Here is a 13,116-nt window from a genome sequence, read left to right on the forward strand (position 1 = left end):
GGTGGCTCAGTCACTTAAGCGTCCGACTTTGACTCAGGTCCTGGTCTCACAGTTCATTTGTTTGAGCCCCTTGTGGGGCTCTGTGCTGACAGTGCAGAGCCTGCTTTGGATTCTCTCTCTCCCTCTCTCTCTACCTCTCCCCTGTTCTCACTCTCTCTCTCAAAAATAAATAAATAAACATTAAAAAAGAAAACCCCAAACAAATAGAAATGTCTTCAGTCTTTCTCTACAACCAGGGACCTAGCCTTCTCGCACAGGCTCCTAGAGGAAGAGAAGCATCCGGACCCACCCGATGCCTAAATGGCTCCCTCCCTGGCCATCCCAAAGCTACAGAGGCTTTATCAAAAGCAGCTCCAGCCTCTTTCCCAAGTAGGCAATTTCATATCTCTGCTTCCATCTCTGTCTTCCTACTTCGTCTTCTGAGTGTCCAATCCAGGCCCCCGAGGTCACTTCTCACCAACTGCCACTTGGTTCCAATCAGTGTGTGTGGTTCAGCAGTGTGTGGGGGGTGGGGGGGGAGAGGGGGCAGTTAAAGATGAAGCCACTGGGAGTACTCTCCTCTGCTCGAGGGACAGCACTGAGGGACACTCTACCCTCACTCAGCCACCCACCGTCCACTCCTGCCTGATCCAGCAGAGGAGCAATCATCACATGTCATATTTGCAAACTGTTAGATAAGTAACGAAAGCAACCTCACTCTGTTTGGCCTGATAGTTTAATGTCTTTTTTCCACTTATTTGAGGATTACCCGGAACATCAACGCAGTGTATACAACATACAATCATCAATGGTGTGTGCAGTACCTACAAGGTGTATTTATTTCACAGGCAATCAGGGTTCTACAAATTTCATAACTTCAATTACTTAAGTTGTTTAAGTGGAAAAAACTTTTTTAAAGGGATAGCACCTTAATTTATAATTTAAAGAATTTGCAAATATAACTCATCTACCTGTGCTTCCCTCACTAATATTTTAATTATCTTTGATTCTTCCTGTGAAGGATGAACATTTTGGAAGTACATGCTTATCTCTTTTGAGCCTTTTATCTTGTGCCTTTATTGTCTTTGCTGAAATTTTTGGAGAAGGATATTAAAATTTGTCATTACCAGTACTGTGGGCTCCCAATGGGGCGGAGGGAGAAAAAAATTGCAACTGATGCTGATTACGGGTGAGGGGGAAATAGCTGGGGTATAGGAGAATGGCAACAGACTCCCCCTCCCCCAGGAGTAGAACCCATGGTTCAAACCACTAAGCTTGGGGAGTGGTACTAAGTGTGATCTGGACAGGGCTGGTCCATGGGAGAATTGTATCCAAGTTAAGCAGGTAGAGCAGAGGGTAGGATATCTAAGGAGAGTTTGGGTGTACTATGTATATCCAACATGTTTATCCAACATGTCCATCTGTCCTGGGGAAGAGACAGGAATGAGCAGGGCCCCAGCCAATTGGACCAGAGCTCAGGAATGGGCCCTAGTCCCAACAGGGATCTGGAGAGGAAATTGGAACCAGAAATCATGGCAGAGAACAGTCAGACAGATGGACCATATGTGGTTGCTTGGGATAGGGAGACTGCAGCTCCCATTTCTGTGGACACCCAAAGGCAGATTCATTCTTGCCAGGAGCACTGGACACTGGGCATGGGGCTCTTTCCAGCTCCCCGTCAACAGTGGAGAAAGCTGCAAGCCTGCATTGCAAGCCTGCCTTTGCATGGGCTCAGAGACCAGGCTAAATGAGCCTACAGATCTTGGAGCTCCTTTCTTCCTATTCTGAAAAGCTTTCTTTTCTCTCTCCCTCCTTATCTAGCCATAGATATTACCATCTTACATTTACAGTTGACACTTTACCGGTTACAAAGCAATTTCATACATACTGCCTCAGACAGAATCTAATACCAGCCTGAAAGATGAATCAAGGAGGAATTACTACATATGAGGAAATGGAAGTCAAGTAAGTGCCCAAGGTCACACAGTGAATCCTGTTATTATGCCCCCCCCCCCCACTCAAGTACAGGACTGCCCACATTCTGAGATAAATTCCGAGGATGTCTATAGGAAGCCGCTGGCCCAGAAAATCTATGATTCTGATGAGCTGCGTGTTGGGCACTGGGAGCCTTACCTGAGTGAGTTCCCTGGGCCCTTGCTTCTTGGGTCTTTAGTCGTCTAACTGGGCTTTTCCATCCTGTAGTAGCTGTTTCTGAGATGTACCTGCCTAAGCTCATCGGGCTTACCTGCTCCCCTCTCCCTTGAATGATGCCCCTGGAGTTGGACCTAGGTCCTCATAATTTGCCTGCAAAGCCTATACCTGTCTCTTGTAAGGAAGTGGTAGGCTAGTTATCTCTAGATCCTTTAGGGCTAAGGGCCTGGGGGAGCAAACACTTGGGTACATCTTGCCCCACATTTTATTCCCTTTCGTGAGGAATGTCTTGTGTGTCCTTTTTGATGGTTTAAAAAGTATGCCTCTTTTATAGACGGTGGTCTTGCTATTATGATGATCTCTCTCCAAGAATCTTTGCTCTTTGTGGGGTATGACAGTAAGTGTTGATGCCACGCGTGCAAGTGCTGAAAGGTGACAATTAATTCGTTTAAGGTCACAAACCAAGTCAGAGATGAGACAGAAACAGCCTCTAAATCTTCTCTTTCCTCCTAAATCGTCTTTCTCCAAAATGACAGGCAACACTGGAGAGTCCGGATTCCTTTTCTATTCAGCTGGGACAAAGAATGAGTTATAAATCTCCTGCAGTAAAAAATGCCATGAAAATGATCAAAAGAGACATGATGTTAGCAGTCATTCTTTTCTCATTGTTTGGTCTCCTTCTTAACATCTAAAGCGAGCGCTCAGAGAAGATACTAAGGGTGGGGCGGGCACAGTTTAGAGTTTTACCAAATGCTCGACATCACTACCTCCACCCTCCCACCGCCTAGTTCCAAAGGTCCTTGTAACTCTGGATCTCTGGACTTTGTTAGGGGCCCAGGATGGGCCTCAGACCGTGATGCTAGTCACGGAATTAGTAAGCACTTCTGTGCAGTAGTCTGAGCATTGGTGCAGTGGGTCTCAGGGGCTTTTTGACTATGTTTGAAAGTGGACCGGACGGGCTTTGGCATGGAAATAATGAGGAAGGAGCTAAGCCAGGATGTCATCCCAGCTGCAGTCTAGCTTTGTTTGATATGATCCCAAAGGAGCACGGATGGTATCCCAGAGCTGGTTCCACCTTGCGATAGGGCTGCAACTGTTTGTATAAGGGGCTACTCCATATCAATCAGACATTGGCCCGCTGCCCCAAACGGAAGGGATGGTGCAACCTCCAGGACGAGGGGCTCCCATGCAGTGAAAGTCAATTCTCCAGAGATGAGGCCAGCAGTGAGCCCTTCACAGCTATCCAGGAGGGGGACCAACAAAGTCCATCTGGTACAGGGGGATGAATGGTGATCATCACAGGCCACTTGGCAGAGCTGAAGCCATAGAAATACCTATCATATTTTGACTTCCTGGTACTAGACCGAGCAGGTCTTATTGGGGGACTGATCTAGGTTTTGTGAGTCCTGAAGCTTATTACAATTTGGGGAGCCTTCTCTAAGAAAAAGGACACAAAACTATGTCAAAATTAGGTTCCCAGCCTGTGCAGATGGTAGGTCCTGAAGCTAAAGCTGTGTAGTCCCATCCCATCTTTTGCTTCTTTCTGCAGAAGAGAAGACTGAGGATCAGAGTTTAAGGAAAATTGCCCAAGGACATCAGTCAAGGAAGTGGCTGGAGCTGGAGCCCTATCCTTCTGGCTCGTAGTCCAGAGCCTGCTCTGTGATAACACCAGTCAAGCCCACAGCAGAAGGCTGCTAGGAAGGTCAGGAGATAACAAATGGGAACATGCTTTGTAAGCTCTCCCTGAAGGGTCATGTGGCTATAAGGCATTATGATTAAACGGGCAATTGATCTGGGAGACAGGATGTTGCCAAAATGAATAACTTGGTCAAAGAATATATATATATATTCTCTCCTCCTGCGTTTTCCACACTGGTTTGCTAGGTTTATACAATAGCAAGTATCTCTGGCTTGATTCAAACCTGCGAGCTCCCAAAATTGGCATGAGTAATAAATTGATAAATCTCCCAGGCTTGTGGCTCCTTGCCTGAGCATGAACGCAGAACACAAAAACTTTATCATAGAAAACAAGAGCATACCTCCTTATCACTCTGCCAGAATGAATAGTTGATGAGCCCTCAACGGTTCTTAAGAGGCTGAGGAGATAAGAGAAGTAAGGGGGCGGGGGGTGGTCTCCTGAATGATAGAGTAGCTTCCTAAAAACATTTTCTCTGTCCAAAAACCGTTGCCAATGGGCACAGCTAACTCTAGGTCTTGGATACTCCAGTTTATGCCCAGTGAGTTTTTCTTCACCCAAGTTTCATCAGCAATGAGTCAAAAGGGCCCACCAATCCCCTGAAGGTAACTGGGGGTCAATAAACTGGGATTCTGTTGAGCCCAACCAAGCTCATTTGCATATAGTCATTTGCACTATATAGAGAATTAAGGCATGAGGGCTTGAAAATTTGCCCTTTTCTATTTTTAAATCACTGATCTGGGCTCCTTGCCCGAGTAGAACTTACTAGTGGCATGCTCTTTCTCCATCCTCTCCTGGCCTTTCTTGGTTTTCATACAGCAAGGCCATTTCCTTTAAGTGTGTCTCAACTTCTGGGGCCCTGGTGCTGGGGATGGGCCTTGTGGGGATTCCCTGTCACCACTTTGTTTATAGAGCCACTCTCTGCTGGAGAGTGGAGGAAGGGGTGTGGGTAGGGGCTGATGGGTACAATGAGACTGTTTTCAAAATCTTGGGAGTTTAGAATCTTGCTGCTTTGAAATGCAACTTTAATTGCCCAGGTTGTACGTTGCAGACCAATCCCTTGAAGCAGAAGTGAGCCATGCAGTGAAGCTAACATGTGGGCCAAAGAGGGAACCACATCTTTGGAATTTCCCTAACTTTTTTGCATCCCAGAATTCTAGGTCAAGGGCTGCAACCAGCAGGCACTTAGATGTTACATTTAAGGAGGTATTTGACTATTTACTTTCGAGAAGCAATAACCCCAAAGCCAATTGTAAGGAACTCCTAAATTAGAATGTACGCTGCTTAGACCTTTGTCTGTATCATGTGACCCTGCTTGCTATTGCGCCAAAGGAACAAAGAAGAAAACAAATTGATTTCCTCTTTCCCTCGGAACAGAAAATGCACAAACATGGGATATGGGGTAGAAGGTCTACACTTTCTATCTGTGCTAACTTTCTAAATTTGGCCAAGATCAATAAAACGGAAACCACTCTCGTCAGTAAAATGGAAGGGACGATGGGAGTCACTGTACCTGAAAAGAAGGAAGTTATGAGGATTGTGATTAGAAATTGTTGAAGTGTAAGAGAAAAAAATAGCTTCTACTGGAACGAATAGGACTTCAGGTGACATCACGGACATGACCCCTTCATTGTCCCCACATTTCCATTTCTAACACTAATCCTGCTGGAACAGGTCACGTGGCCACAACGCCCATGCCAACAGCCCTTCTCCTCTCAGTACTACTTGGGTAGTAGTAAAAGTAACTGCAGCCAGTGTTTATTAAGTATGTGCAATGAGCTTTATCATCTCACTTATTTTTCACTATAAGCCTTTGTGGTATCATCATTTTTCAGATGTGGGAGCCCAGGGGTTAAGTCACTTGCCTAAGATTACACAGCTAACAGAAATATAGTTCTTTCGCTTTTTCTAAGTGTCCTCATTCACTCTGGCTCAGATCATCTTCTTGTTGTTGTTATTTTGGTCTTCTGGTCTTTTTCTGAGGTTTCCACCTTACGCTGCCTGTTAATTTCATCGACATATCTCCAAATTCAAGGAGATCCAGTGAGGTGAATCCTACCAGATTGCATACTCTATGAGAATAAGGAACTGTGCCTGCCATGTTCATGCCTATATCCTCTGACACATAGTAGGTGCTCCGTACATATCTGCCATATGAAATATTTGTTAGTGAAAGAATATGTCCATGGGGATTTGCTTTTGGGCTGAGGTCAGTCTTCTTGAAGCTCTGGGTCTGGGTTGACTGTTCCTGGGAAGTATTCTCTGGGATTTGAAAGGTCTGGGCAGGCAGATCCCTCCCCTCCACACCCCCCCAGAGCAGCCCTGATAGAACTACAGAGACAGGATCCATCCAGAATATATGGCTGGGTTCTGAAGACTGTTTGGAAGAATGCATAAAACACCATAAGGTGGAGTAATTGTTCAAGAGACGTATGTATGTGTGTGGTATTAAGGCCAGAATGAAATTTCTGCTGAGAATCCTCATAAAGAGATGGTGATTATACCACGTCTTCGATGACATCCATGCAGGAGACACCATGGAGATATTCTATGGCTCTTTCCTGTGGCTATACTCAGTAGAGGTGGATGGTAGTTTCCAGAAGTGCAGTCAGAAGTCAACAGGCCCACCTCTTGGATGCCACTGAAGAGGCAGCCTTCTCTCTGTTTCTACTCATCCCAGTCCCCCTGATTGATTCATTGTAGGGGCTTTGCCCCCTGGGACCAGTTGGGCACCCTGGGGAGACTTCACTCTTAGATTGTTCTAAAAGCAGCCCTAAAAATTCAAACACATGCCTTCATACACCCTGTGCCTTCTCTCTGACCCCTTACTAACCCCGAAATATGCTGGACCCAAAAGACCATTTTGCTTGGAGGGAGACAAAATAAGGAATAGTAATATTTGCTTTCTAAATAAGATGATGGAAAAAATGCAAAACAACCCAGCAATAGCCGCCCATTTTGCAGCTGGTGTCCTTTGTTTTGATGCAAATTTAAGACAGACCCTGGCTGGTAAAGAGAAAGTGGCAGCACAGGATCTGGTTCCCCAGAAATGTGAGTTTTCATTCTCTTTGGTGTGCTTTGCTGATGCCAAAGCCTTTTGGAAAAGCCACTTATTCAAAATCAACACTTACAAAATTTTCCAGCCCACGGGGAGTCTTACAATTTTCTTCGGAGCAGCAAAATAAATTCCAGACCTTATCATTTTGTCATTTAAAGTCCCCAAATCTAGAGCCAGTGTGATTAGGGACGCTGGCAGAGTCAAAGGGAAAAAGCTCTCTCCCAAGACCTCGTTGCGTCCCAGTGAGTTTGCCAGTTCTGCCTGTCTGTCCAGCAAGAGATTGTGTAATCCCAACGCTCCTGGGAGCCTACCAGTGCTGAAAGAGCCTGCCTGGTACTTTAATCTAGCCCAGCAGGTACCCCAAACAAAGAACTTCTTCATTGTCCCTCCGCAGAACCAGCTTGGACCACATCGTGCTGGATTTAAAGCTATAAACCAGCCACCAACCAGCACAGGAGGCTCAGAGACAAACCTCATCGTATTTGCGGAAGTCAGGACTTGTGAGCTGACTACTGTTGCACATCCCCAATGAGGGTGGCACCTGAGGGTGTGACCTCCGAGTACAGCATGGCAAATGTAGGATCCACTGAAGGAAGAGCCTCTGGCTGGAGCAGGTGACAGAACCCTGTTCCCTGAAGGAGGTGGTGTCCTGGAGGTTGGGGAGCTCTGATTCCCCTCGGAGCAGCAGTATTACCTGTAAATTCTAATCTCAAGGAAGTCTGGAAAGCTTCCTGTCTTTCAGACAGAATTTATCTTTTAAATATGTCCGCTGTTACGACTCTGTTTCTTGTTGAACAAGCTGTCCAGCGTTACAAAGAGTGCCCTTTTAAAATGTAATTACTTTACGGTAGGTTCTGCCTTAAACATGACCAGAGACTTTTTTTTTTTTTTAAGTGTATTTATTTGGGGCGCCTGGGTGGCTCAGTTGGTTAAGTACCCGACTATTGATTTTGGCTCAGGTCATGATCTCACAGTTGGTGAGTTCGAGCCCTGAATCGGGCTCTGCGCTGATGGTGTGGAGCCTGCTTGGGATTCTTTAAAAACAAAACAAACAAAAAAAAGTGAGTTTATTTATTTGAGAGTGAGAGAGAGAGAGAAGGGAGAAAGAGAGAGAGAGGGAGCACATGAGCAGGGGGAAGGGCAGAACAAGAGGGAGAGAGAGAATCCCAAGTGGGGTCTGCACTGTCAGCACGCAGTGATCATGACCGGAGCCAAAATCAACAGTCAGATGCTTAACTGAGCCACCGAGGTGCCCCTAAACATGACCAGTTTTCTAGAAGTGACAATCAGGAGCAGGGAGGAAAAGGCTGGGGTGGGGGTGGGAGCCCAGAGCCCAGACAGGGCAAGGCTTAGATGGGAAGAGATTGAAAGAGAAATATCTTGTTTCTAGACTTCATTGCCTCCCAGTGCCACCAGTAAGACAAAATAATGCGACGGGATCCCTCTGTTGTAAATGGGTTGAGGACAGAGCCAGGCTGGGAAGGAAAGGGGAAGAAAGAAGGAAGGAGGAGAAAGAAAAGGGAGAGAGGTGAACCCTTGGTGTGGGGTGGGATTGGGGCTAGTCTCAGAGTGTGCAGGGGGCGGTGGGGACATGCCCAGTTTTGCCCCCTCTTCCCCCCACAGCTCTTGGCTACTGATCGAGGGTCCGTGGATGTGTCTGAAGGTGCAGGCCGTGTGGTGGAGCAAAAGTGGCCCTGTCCCGGATGGTGGACGTCCTGGTCCCTGTCCTGCATTACCTGGTAGGGTGACCTCCAGGGTTTCTTATCCTTAACAGGAGGGGCTGGCAGAATGGGACAGTTCTCCAATTGTGAGAGGGTGATGATTTGAAAAGGCCTGGGATTCCACCACCAGCGGGGAGCAACCCCCTGCCCAGAAGACGTCCTAGTTAACCCAGGGGAAGGCTAGCTGTAGAGGCCCCATGTTCCCATCCCCGAGCCTCGAGCCTTCAGCCTTGAGCCTCGCTTCTTGGCAGAAAGTTTACAGGAAAAGTGCTTGGAGACTGCTGCTAGTCTTAATTCCTTTCTTTAACCTTGAGATAAGAATGCCTTTGTTTGAGTCTCAAGCAAGTCTCAAGTTATGTAACTCACTCTTATTAAAACTCTCCCTGACTGTTTTATATTCAGCCTTTTAGCTGCCCTGGTTTGCGGCTTTAATTGAATAGGTGGCCTTGTATTGATGCTAAGTTTTTTTGTCTTTGTCTTTCAGATCTTGACAGGATAATCACATGGGTTTGTTTAGTAAACACGGAGGCGGCTCCACAACCCAGCTGCCTGGCAAAGGGCCTGTGACTGCTCTGGGAAAGCTTTGCTCCTAGCACAGGGCTTCAGAAAGAGTTTTCAGGGGACCCAGTCCCAACTGAGCCAGATCGGCCTCCTTTCCAAACCCATAGCCGCTTCAGAGAGCCAGACAGTTTTGCAGGGGAGCTGTCTGTCGGTGCCCGCAGGGGAACTTTGTATTGGGTAGTTGTATGACTATGCACCCAACAGCCACTACTGAGGCTCTGGGCTTGCTGGGATGGATGTGTATGTAAATTAAAAAGAAAAAAAAAAAAAGAGCCTGGAGGTATGTTGATAAAACTAGAAGTTTCCTTGAACCCTCCTGTTCTGTCCTGCTAAGCATTTGGGAGGTTCCCATCCATTGATTAGCTACTTGATGTGCTAGGTACAGGGATGGGGTAAGGAGATGAATAAAATAAGGCCTGTTCTCAAGGAGCTCAACCAGTCCAGTGTGCGGCTGGGGGGGACATGCGAGGACACACAGGTCAATGACTAACTCTGATACAGTGAGGTTGGTGCCTTAACTGGGTGATGCACTCAGTGTCATGGAAGCAGTAATTGGAGGAGGAGGAGGAGGAGGAGGAGGAGGAGGAGGAGGAGAAGCCTTCAGCTTTATAGAATACGGGTGCAACAGGGGTTTGACAGGAGAACGGGCGGAAGGGCATACAGGCATGAGGAACAGCAGGTGCAAAAATATGGGGCCAAGAGAAGATGTGGGTGTCACCAGAACAGGAACACGTTGCTGGAGGTTTTTACATGTGCCGGGAAGGTAGTGGAGGTGCAGGAGGGTAGAAGGCTTGGAGGAGCCATGGGGACTGGGGCTGGGAAGGTTATCTGGGGCAGGATTGCGGAAAACCTGGCTCCAGGGCCTCCTAAGGCAAAGAGAAGGAGGGAGTAGGGCAGCCCGTAGAAATGTAGATCCCAGACTTCCTGGGCTGGTGAGAAGGACCCTGAAGTAGTCAAAAGGAAGCATATTTACAAGCCTCTGGGTCCTGATTGTTGCTGAAGCTGATTCTAGAAATTTGTAATTGCGTTTGGGTACATTCAGGAGTAGGGGCAGGTTTGGAAAGATCTTTTAAAGAAAAAGAATACCAACTTTGATTACAAGAGTGCTGGAGTGCCTTCCCGGGCCCGGAAGAGCCTTGTACAAGCAGGGCACTCTGAAGCTTATCTTCCATTAGCCTCAAAGTGAACCCACCCCTGGAAACTGAGTGGTGTTTATATAAAATACTGCAAGTCAGAAGTAAAGCCTGATTTTATGATTTCATAGCTATTCCCCTGGGAGAAAAGTCTTTTGCTGCCAGTTATTTCTCTTCTATAAACAAGTCTTAGTCCTGTGCCCTCTTTTCTACTGACCCCCTTTCCCTAGCTGACCAGCTTCTGGCACAATCCGTGATGTTTCCTGCACTTGAGCCCCTACCTGCCTTTCCAGCCACCTCTCCTATCGCTCCCTGCTCCAGCCCCAGGGCCTCTCTGTCTGGTCCTCGCACTTGTCAAGCTCCTTCCTATTTTAGTACCTTGGCCTCAGCCTTCCCTCTCTGCCTGGAGCACTTTTTTTCCAGAACTTCCTCCTCACTTTCAGCACACAGCCTCAACGGCCCCCTCTCTGACGTCCCTGCTCACCCAACCTAACGAAAACTCCTAGGCACACTCTATTGCATTGCTTTGCCTTATTTTCTCCATGGCACATTTTCACGAACCAAACTCACTTATTTATTTATTACCATGGAAGTACAGTTGACATACAGTGTTGTGTTGGGTTCAGGTGCACAACATTCAACAACTCTATGCATTACTCAGTGCTCATCATGGTAAGTGTCATCACCACCTATTGCCACACAACATTATTACAATATTATTGGCTGTCAAAGTCGTCTTGTTTTATTTATTTACTTTTTGACTTTTTACCATCTATAAAAATACCTCCTCATCACATGAGTTGCTCGAACACTGGGACCTCGTTTGTCTCGCACACTGTGCTATGCTTTAAAACAACAGAGTTTACTGGTAGCATTCTTACGTAATTATAATACTTTGCATCTGCGTAGCCCTTTCTAGTTTCCAAAACATTTTTACATACATAAGCTCACTTTTCCCTCCAAACAACCCAATGGTGTAAGTAGGAGAGGGATTGTTTTGGCTACATCTTAAACATGAGTAAATTGAAATTTAGAGGGGTGGAATGACTTGTTACAGTTTTCCAGCTGATAAGTGACGGCCCCAGGTCCCCTTCCATCAAGACGAACTCTCTTTTCCTCCTGGCTCGTATTTTGCTAAGACTTGTTTCTTCTCCTGTTCCCCAGAGCAAGGGAATCCATCCACGTAGGGATTGAGAAAGCACCTGTCCCTGTCTCTCCAAGAGGAAAGGAAACGAGAGCACATAAAGATTTATGGCAGACAGCCTAACCTTCACCTGTGGGCTGAGCAGAGAATGAGACTGATAATAATCTCCTTTGGACAATAACGACACATTCCCTATGTGCAGCAGAATTGTGTTACCTATCATGAAAATTGAAAGGGACTTGAATTTTCATTTTGATTTAATGTTGAAAGCATCAACTGCTGGGCAATTTCACATATTTTACCCTTAAAGGCAAACTTATTATTAAATGGTGATTGAAGAATGAAAGCCAAACTTGCTATTTTTAAAAATAGAGGTATGACAAGTAATGTTTTTCTAAAGTTGTCTAGAGAATCAGTAACAGAACAGGGAGTTCAGAAACCTGCAATTCCTGGTCCCAGTCAGAGACGACTGGCAGTCAATTTCTACAACTCTTCGGGCTTTGAATCTCGACTGGTAGAGATCTTTAGAAAATGTTGATGCATTTGAAACACTTGATGTGACCCTTATATGGATTACTTTATTGACAAATTACGTAGAAATGTGTGCAAATCACGGACCCAGATGGGGCACCTGGGTGGCTCAGTTGGTAAGCGGCCAACTCTTGATTTCAGCTCAGGTCATGATCTCATGGTTTGTGAGTTCGAGCTCTGCATCAGGCTCTGTGCTGACAGCTCAGAGCCTGGAGTCTGCTTCAGAGTCTGTCTCCCTCTCTCTCTGTCCCTCCCCTGCTCCAGCTCTGTTCTCTCTCTCTCAAAAATAGAATAAACATAAAAAAAAAAAAGTGTGCAAATCACCTACAGCTCAGTGAATATGCACAAAGTGAACATTCATTTGACCACCTCCCAGATCAAGAAATAAATCATGATTATCACTCCTCTTGCCTGTCATTCCAATAACTACCCTCCCTGAACAAAGGTAACCACTATCTTGAGTTCTACCACAATAGATAAATTTTATCTGCTTTTGAACTTTATACAAATGGAATCATGTTGTATGTAGTTGTCTTTTTTTTTTTTTTTTTTTGGGTCTGGCTTTTTTTGCTCCACATTATGTTGGGCTCATCCATATTGTTGGGTATAATTATGGTTTGTTTATTCCCGGGGCTTTTTAGTGGCTTCTTGCCTGAGTATGTGACATATCTATTCTGCTATTGATGGCCATTTGAGTCGCTTCCGGTTGGGGGCTGTTATGGACAGGGCAGCTATGACCATTTTTTATATGTCTTTTGGTGAAAATATATATGGATTTCAACTGGGTATAAATCCAGGAGTAGAATTTCTGGATCATAGGATATATTTATATTTACACGTACTGCCGAAGGATTTCCCAAAGTGGTTTTACTGATTTGTTCTTCCATCATTGATGTATGGGCGGTCCAGTTGCTCCACATTCTTTTCAACACTTGACATTATCTATCTACTCATTGTAGCTATGCCAGAATGCAATCATGTGTGTATATATATGTATATATATTTTTTTAACGTTTATTCATCTTTGAGAGACAGAGCATGAGTGGGGAGGAGCAGAAGAGACAGAGAGAGAGAGAGAGAGAGAGAGAGAGGAGAGAGAGAGAGAGAGAGAGAGAGAGAGAATCTGAAGCAGGCTCCAGGCT

General features: G+C 45.8%; 1 long non-coding RNA gene across 2 annotated transcripts; it reads left to right on the forward strand.

The window, feature by feature from the left end:
* Positions 1-519: 519 nt before the first annotated feature.
* Positions 520-12,439, forward strand: LOC125937526 (uncharacterized). 2 transcript variants are annotated; one of them, XR_007462413.1, is made up of 6 exons: positions 520-810; positions 1,801-1,944; positions 3,680-3,832; positions 7,279-7,498; positions 8,508-8,623; positions 11,464-12,439. It is a non-coding gene; the product is annotated as an uncharacterized LOC125937526 (long non-coding RNA). The 2 variants fall into 2 exon arrangements; XR_007462414.1 differs by lacking the exon at positions 11,464-12,439 and adding an exon at positions 9,090-11,451.
* The last annotated feature ends 677 nt before the right edge of the window (positions 12,440-13,116 follow it).

The sequence above is a fragment of the Panthera uncia genome (assembly GCF_023721935.1).
Source record: "Panthera uncia isolate 11264 chromosome A3 unlocalized genomic scaffold, Puncia_PCG_1.0 HiC_scaffold_12, whole genome shotgun sequence".
Taxonomy (NCBI): Eukaryota; Metazoa; Chordata; class Mammalia; order Carnivora; family Felidae; genus Panthera; species Panthera uncia.